The following is an 8,455-nucleotide window of genomic DNA, read 5'->3' as shown; positions in this document are numbered from 1 at the left end:
AAGAGCGGAATCGTACAACATCCACCCAGAATTGGTGAGTTAAACACAGCTGGTGAGGCAATGCATGGATGGAAAGATCAGAGATCGCCTAGAGCAGCGGTCCTCAACCTGTGGGTCGCGACCCCTTTGGGGGTCGAAAGACCCTTTCACAGGGGTTGCCTAAGACCATTGGAAAACACATATTTCCGATGGTCTTAGGAACTGAGATACCGCTCCTCTATCCGTCTTTAGGCGGGTCCACCCACATGCAGACACGCCCACTTACGAGTACCCGGCATGATGATATCATCGCGCCAACTCCATCACATACACCCCGTACAAATACAGGTGTATGTGACAGGGTTGGCGCCATAATGTACTTATGAGGACCAGTCACACATGTCTAGAGAGCAGCTACTGTGTAGAGAGCAGCTACTGTGTAGAAAGCAGCTGCTGTGTTGAAAGCAGCTACTCTGTTAAAAGCAGCTACTGTGTTGAAAGCAGCAGTATTGGAGGTAAAACGACACTTCATGAATTATAATTACTGGGTAAATGTAAAATCATGTACTGTAAAATCATCAACTACTGCAAAAAAAAAAAAAACCTGTACCATGGGAACTTAATCTGGATGCTGATCGGTATTTATTTATTTATTTATTTACTTTATTGATTAAGGTATCACATACTTGTCCTCAACCCCCCCCCCATTCCCACCCGAAACCCCTCCACACGCATGCCCCCACCCCCCTGTTGTCCATGGTCACTGGTTAGGCTGATATGCAAGCACACAAGTCCTTTAATTGATCTTTCTCCCTTATCCCCACCCTCCCTTACCTTCCCTCTGAGGTCTGACAGTCTGATTGATGCTGTTCTTGTTCTTCAGTTTATGTTGTTCATCATTTCCCCTAGATGAGTGAGCTCCTGTGATACTAGGAATACACTTATGGGAACCGAAAATGAGACAAGCAATAATGGTTATGCTGAGAGGCAAATGAATCAGTCTATAGTGAGTTTCTTTCTGGGCCAACCGTTCTTCTGAGTCGCAATTTCTATGTCCAACAGTTCTTTATGTGTACATAACAGCAATGATATTTCAGTTCTGGATGGTGGACAAATGGTGGTAATGCAGGTCCGACTCTCTCTGGTTTGGTCCTGGGCAATCTGCAGTGACGCACATCTGCTGGCTGCTAGTATGGCAAGGCATCGTCAGCGTCTTCCATCTCTGGACTGTTTCTCTTCTGTCTTCATGGCTGGAGCACTCCTGTCAATTCCTCTGTGTTGTAGGAATCCACATGGTCTCAGAATTGTTTTCTGAAAATATACAAACATATTCTCCACCAAAAGTTAATAAAGGAATATTTTCTATAGACTTGACTTGGAATCCTTTTTCATTTTTTGCCCTAACAATTTTCCTTTGGCTTGTTTCGATACCATGCATGTTTTACCTGGGTATCTTGCTGTTAGCATTACATGCAGATATGCCCACATACGAGTACCCGGCATGATGACATCACGCCAACCCCATCACATACGCCCCATAGAAATACAGGTGTATGTGACAGGGTTGGCGCCATAATATACTTATGAGGACCAGTCACACATGTCTAGAGAGCAGCAACTGTGTAGAGAGCAGCTACTGTGTAGAAAGCAGCTGCTGTGTTGAAAGCAGCTACTCTGTTAAAAGCAGCTACTGTGTTGAAAGCAGCAGTATTGGAGGTAAAACGACACTTCATGAATTATAATTACTGGGTAAATGTAAAATCATGTACTGTAAAATCATCAACTACTGCAAAAAAAAAAAAATTCTGTACCATGGGAACTTAATCTGGATGCTGATGGGTCTTTTTATATTCAGCTGTGGTTGATGTGAATACTGCCCCCTTGTGATAGTAACAGGTATGTAAAAAACAACAACAGAGAATGGTAAATCATAGGAAACTTGAATGAACTGTATTGACTGAACTATGCCATGTATCATCTTTTGTATTATTAAAGCTATTGTTATATATTATTTTCATTAGCAAACCATCCCATGACAATGGATTGTGTAGAGAAGAATGATAAGAAAAGAAAATATAGTGAGGATTTTTTACAGTATGGTTTTACCTCAATAATTACAGCAGGTGGAGGAGAATATCATTACATGATATTATTCTACACTGTCATTAAAATTTTTCCCAGATTTGTATCACCCCCAGTACTTATAATAGTTCCTCGCACCCTTGGGGATAAAAAAAAAATCATCTGTTTGGTGCTTGGAGACAAACGTAACACATCTCTTGGTATTGTAGAATTACAACAGCATAATATACAATTATCCCAAGTAAACTTACAAACTAATTCTTTGAATGTCTGGCAGCAATTTAAAAAGGACATGTAAGGATTTAATCCCTTTCATTGTGTAGAGGGCCTCCTGGGAAGGTACCTGAGCATTCTATATTGGTCCCTCTTGCCCTTTAGGCCAAGAGAGACCCTCTTCTCACAATTCAATTGCTCGCAGCTGTTGCATGAGCTCTCTGTTCATGTCGAGGTTGAAGTCTCCTGATGACTGGAGCCATGGATCTGTCTCTCGCCCAGTGGGGTGAACTGAGCCCTCCCTGGAGAAGAAACCCGGGTCTCCCAAGATATGTGATCAGTGCTGGGGCCCCACCAGCAGGCGAGGGGATCCCAAGGCAGGTGCTGGGCATGGAGGCCAGAGGGGCATAGGCTACCAAGGAGACAAAACTGAACCTTACATCACCCTGCTTGGCCCCGGAGGATGGCTGGTTAGCCAGAGACGGGTAAGATTCCTCAAGGAAGGAACAACCTAAGACAGGCACAGTCGCAGAGGGGCCATCAGGAGAGAATTTGGGGATCAACAGAGGTGGGGCACAGACCCTCACCCCCCCAACATTGCAGGGGCCTGAATGCTAGCCCCTTCTGAGGGAGGTCTCCTGCCCCATGGCTGCTTTGTGCTTCCCATGCCCAGCTCAGATCAAGACCCAGGTGACCGGAAGAGACTTGGCCAACAGCAGCTGCCCTCTCACTCCAACAAGAATTGTTTGAGTTGTCTTGTACCCATGGTGTGGGGAAGTGGGTTTATGATATCTAAATCCAGCCTACCACCAGGAATGCTCAGGACCTACTCAAGAAGGCAAATAATCCTTTCCACTAATATTTACAGGGTAACATAAGATTGTTGTTAGAGTAATAAATTTGACAGTAAAATAGTAGTCAAGTTTTCAGGCAAATTTAAATTGGCTAATTGAAACAAGCAAATATTCTAGAAAAATTAATTGTACTGGACAAGTGTTCCTAAAGTGTTAACTAAAACTTTTATTAGTAGTTCATTTCATGATAAAATTGTGCACCATGTAATGAACCTAAAACAGTAATATTATAGTGTAAAAAATTAAAATTTAAAAGCCATCAAGACTACATTATAAAATTTTCAAAAGCCTCCTAACATTTAAATCAAAAAGGGGGGGGGGGTAGTAGAAGAATATCATGTAAGGAAAAATATCCTGTAAGTAAATTACATCTAGAAAATTAATTGTAAGGCTAAAAGCAAGACACCTATGAAAAACACACAAGGTGACAAAACAAGCCAGAGGAAAATCATTTGGGCAAAAAATGAAATAGGATCCCAAGTCAAATTTATAGAAAATATTCCTTTATTAACTTTTGGTCGAGAATATGTTTGTATATTTTTAGAAAACGACTCCGAGACCATGTGGATTCCAGCAACAGAGAGGAATCGACAGGACTACTCCAGCCATGAAGACAGAAAAGAAGCAGTCCAGAGATGGAAGACGCTGACGTGTCCTTCCCATACTAGTAGTTAGCAGCTGTGCATCACTGCAGGTTGCCCAGGACCAAACCAGAGAGAGTCGGACCTGCATTACCACCATTTGTCCACCATCCGGAACTGTAATGTCAGTGCTGACATGTACACATAAGGAACTATTGGACATTGAAATTGGGTCTCAAAATAACTGTTGGCCCAGAAAGAAACTCACTACAGACTGATTCATTTGCCTGTCACCATAACCATTATTGCTTGTCTCATTTTCATTTCTTGTAAGTGTATTTCTAATAGCACATGATCTCACTCATCTAGGGGAAATAATGAACAACATAGACGGATGAACAAGAACAGACCCAGAAACAAGGAGGCATGGATCAGACTGTCGGGCCTCAGAGGGAGGGTAGGGGAGGGTGGGGGAAAAGGGGAGATATCAACCAAAGGACTTGTGTGCAAGCATATGAGCCTAACCAGCGGTTAAGGACAACAGGGGGGTGGGGGTATGTGTGGGGAGGGGTGTGGTATGGGAATGGGGGGATGAGGACAAATATGTGATACTTGAATCAATAAAGAAATTTTTAAAAAATAATTACAGCAGCAATTGAGAAACCGCAACGTGTTATTTATTATGAAGTTCTATTAGCCGAATCTACGAAGCCAAACAAACTAAAACGCCATTTTGATAGCAAGCTTCCAAGCTTTGCTGGCAAGGATAGCAACTATTTTAGAAGCAAAGCTGATGGACTCAAGAAAGCCAGACTTGACACTGGTGGCAAGTACCACAAACAAAACGTAGTAGCTGTTGAAGCTTCATATTTGGTGGCACTCAGAATCGCCAGAGCTATGAAACCTCACACCATTGCTGAGGATTTACTGTTGCCAGCGGCCAAAGACATTGTTGGAGTTATGATTGGAGACAAATTTGTTACGAAATTGATTGCAATTTCCTTATCTAACGACACTGTCCGCAGAAGAATAGATGACATGTCTGCTGATATTCTTGATCAGGTAATCCAGGAAATTAAATCTGCTCCACTTCCAATATTTAGTATCCAGCTTGATGAATCTACAGATGTAGCAAACTGTTCACAGTTACTGGTTTATGTGAGGTATATTAATGATGGTGACTTTAAAGATGAGTTTCTTTTTTGCAAACCTCTTGAAATGACAACTACTCCACGTGATGTATTTGACACAGTTGGTTTATTTCTGAAAGAGCATAAGAGCTCTTGGGAAAAGGTTTGTGGTGTTTGCACAGATGGTGCTCCAGCTATGCTAGGATGTCGATCTGGATTTCAACGTTTGGTACTGAATGAGTCACCAAAAGTCATCGGAACTCACTGTATGATTCATTGGCAAATATTAGCAATGAAGATGCTGCCACAAGAGTTACAAGAAGTAATGAAAAGCGTCATAAGTTCTGTCAATTTTGTAAAGGTGAGCACTTTAAACAGTCCACAGTTTTCGCAACTGTGCAACGAGTTGGATGTGTTGAACAATGCTCAGCTATTTCACACTGAAGTGAGATGGTTGTCGAGAGGAAAAGTCTTAAAGTGTGTTTTTGAGCTTCGTGATGAACTCAAAACGTTTTTTAATCAGAAAGCAAGACCGCAGTTTGAAGCACTCTTCAGCGATAAAAGTGAACTGCAGAAAATAGCTTACTTGGTTGATATCTTTGCCATCTTGAATGAGTTAAATTTATCACGGCAAGGACCAAATGCAACATGCCTCGAATTGTCTGAAAAGATCCGATCATTGCATATGAAACTTCAGCTTTGGCAAAAAAAAAAATTGGATGGAAATAAAATTTACATGTTGCCTACCTTATCTGCTTTCTTTTAGGAATATGACATTGAACCAGACAAAAGGATTATGATGATAATTTCTGTGAAAGAACACTTGCACATGCTTGCAGATGAAATTTCATTATACTTTCCAAATCTGACACACCCCATTTGCACTTGCCAGAAGCTCATTCACAGTCAAAGTTGAAGATGTTCCTGAGACAACACAAGAGGAGATCATTGAACTTATTAACAGTGATGCAGCAAGAACTGATTTCTCTACAATGCTAGTTACAAAATTCTGGATCAAGTGTTTGTAGTCATATCCTGTTCTGTATGAGACTGTGTCGCGCCTTCTTCTTCCATTTCCAACAACATATCTTTGTGAAACTGGGTTTTTGAGCTTGTTAGTTATCAACTCTAAATAGAGAAGACTTGTTGTGGAAGATGATCATCTTTGTGCTCTTGCAAAGACTGCCCCGAGAATTTCTGATCTGGTGAAAAGAAGCAATCTCAACCTTTACACTGACATTGGCTTTTTACACATACTGTCGCAAAATGTAGCAATATAGTTTATTGTTTTTTTAAAATATTTTTTATTGTTTAACGTATTACATATATTAGTACATATATCTCCATTTTTTCCCCATTGACCTTCCCCCAGGCTCCCCTACCCCTTGTTGCATGCCCTCATCCCACCCCCACAGTGTCTTGTGTCCACTGGTGTGCTTATATGCATGCATACAAGTCTTTTGGTTGATCTATTTCCCTCCCTCCCCAACACTCCCCAGCCTTCACGATGTAATTTGACAGTCTGTTTGGTGCTTTACTGCCCCTGTATCTATCTTTTTATTCATCAGGTTATAATGTTCTTTATTTTTAATAAATGAGTGAGATCATGTGGTATTTTTCTTTCATTTCCTGGCTTATTTCACTTAACATAATGCTCTCCAGGTCCATCCATGTTGCTGCAAATGATAATAATTCCTTTTTATAGCAGCGTAGTATTCCATTGTGTAGATATACCATAGTTTTCTAATCCACTCATCTGCTAATGGGCATTTAGGCTGTTTCCAAATCTTAGCTATGGTGAATTGTGCTGCTATGAACATAAGGGTGCATTTATCCTTTCTGATTGGTGTTTCTAGTTTCTTGGGATATATTCCTAGAAGTGGGATTACTGGGTCAAATGGGAGCTCCATTTTTAGTTTTTTGAGGAAACTCCATAGTGTTCTCCACAGTGGCTGGACCAGTCTGCATTCCCACCAGCAGTGCACGAGGGTTCCTTTTTCTTTGCATTCTCGCCAGCACTTGTGGTTTGTCGATTTGTTAATGATAGCCATTCTGACAGGTGTGAGATGATACCGTTTTGTCGCTTTGATTTGCATCTCTTGGATAATAGGTGACTTTGAACATGTTTTCATATGTCTCTTGGCCTTTCGTCTGTCTTCTTTCAAAAATATTCTATTTAAGTCCGTTGTCCATTTTTTTATTGTATAATTTATCTTCCTTTTATTATGTTGTATAAGTTCCCTGTAAATGTTGGAGATTAAACCTTTATCAGTGATAACATTTGCAAATATGGTCTCCCATACAGTGGGCTATCTTGTTGTTTTGTTGATGGTTTCTTTTGCTGTACAAAAGCTTTTTATTTTGATGTAGTTCCATTTGTTTATTTTCTCTTTAGCTTCCATTGCCCTAGGAGCGGTATCGGTGAAGAAATTGCTTCGGCATATGTCTGAGATTTCTCTGCCTATGAATTTCACTAGTATTTTTATGGTTTTCTGTCTTATGTTTAAGTCCTGTATCCATTTTGAGTTTATTTTTGTGTATGGTGTAAGTTGGTGGTCTAGTTTCATTTTTTTGCATGTATCTGTCCAATTTTCCCAACACCATTTATTGAAGAGACTGTCTTGACTTCATTGTATGTTCATGCCTCCTTTGTCAAATATTAATTGAGGATAGTGCTTTGGGTCCATATCTGGATTCTCTATTCTATTCCATTGGTCTATTATGTCTGCTCTTGTGGCAGTACCAGGCTGTTTTGAGAACAGTGGCTTTGTAATACAGCTTGAAATCTGTTATTTAGTTCACACCTACTTTGTTCTTCTTTCTCCGGATTGCTGTGACTATTCGGGGTCTTTTTTCATTCCAGATGAATTTTTGGAGAGTTCTTTCTAGGTCTGTTAAATATACCATTGGCATTTAAATGGGGAGTGCATTGAATCTGTAGATTGCTTTGGGTAGAATGGACATTTTAATGATGTTGATTCTACCAATCCATGAACATGGTATGTTCTTCTATCTGTTTACGTCTTCTTTATCTCTTTTTTCAGTGTCCTGTAGTTTTCCGCATATAGGTCTTTTACCTCCTTAGTTAAGTTTATTCCTAGGTATCTTAATTTTTTTGGTACGATTGTAAACGGGATTGCTTTCTTTAGTCTCTCTTTCTATAGGTTCACTATTGGTGTGTCGAAATGCCATAGATTTATTGGCTTTAATTTTGTATCCTACTACATTGCCGAATTCATTTATTAAATCTATTAGTGTTTTGATGGAGACTTTCGTTTTTTTTTATGTATAATATCATGTCATCTTCAAATAAGAAGAGCTTTACTTCTTCTTTTCCAATTTGGATGCCTCTTATTTCTTCTTGTCTAATTGCAATGGCTAATACTTCCAGTTCTATGTCGAACAGGAGTGGTGAGAGTGGGCATCCCTGTCTTGTTCCTGTTCTTAGGGGAAATGGTTTTAGTTTTTTGCCCATTGAGTATGTTGTTGGCTGTGGGTTTATCATCTATTACTTTTATTATGTTGAGGTATGATCCTTCTATTCTCATCTTTTTCAGAGTTTTTATCAAGAAACGGTGTTGTATTTTGTCAAATGCTTTTTCTGCATCAATTGATA

General features: G+C 40.0%; 1 pseudogene; it reads left to right on the top strand.

Moving 5' to 3' along the window:
* The first annotated feature begins 361 nt into the window (after positions 1–361).
* LOC103302537 (SCAN domain-containing protein 3-like) lies at positions 362–6,076 on the top strand (annotated as a pseudogene).
* Positions 6,077–8,455: the final 2,379 nt, after the last annotated feature.

The sequence above is a fragment of the Eptesicus fuscus genome, chromosome 1 (genome assembly GCF_027574615.1).
Source record: "Eptesicus fuscus isolate TK198812 chromosome 1, DD_ASM_mEF_20220401, whole genome shotgun sequence".
Taxonomy (NCBI): domain Eukaryota; kingdom Metazoa; phylum Chordata; class Mammalia; order Chiroptera; family Vespertilionidae; genus Eptesicus; species Eptesicus fuscus.
The sequence above is the reverse complement of the archived record's forward strand: the minus strand, read 5'-3'. Positions and strand labels throughout refer to the sequence as shown.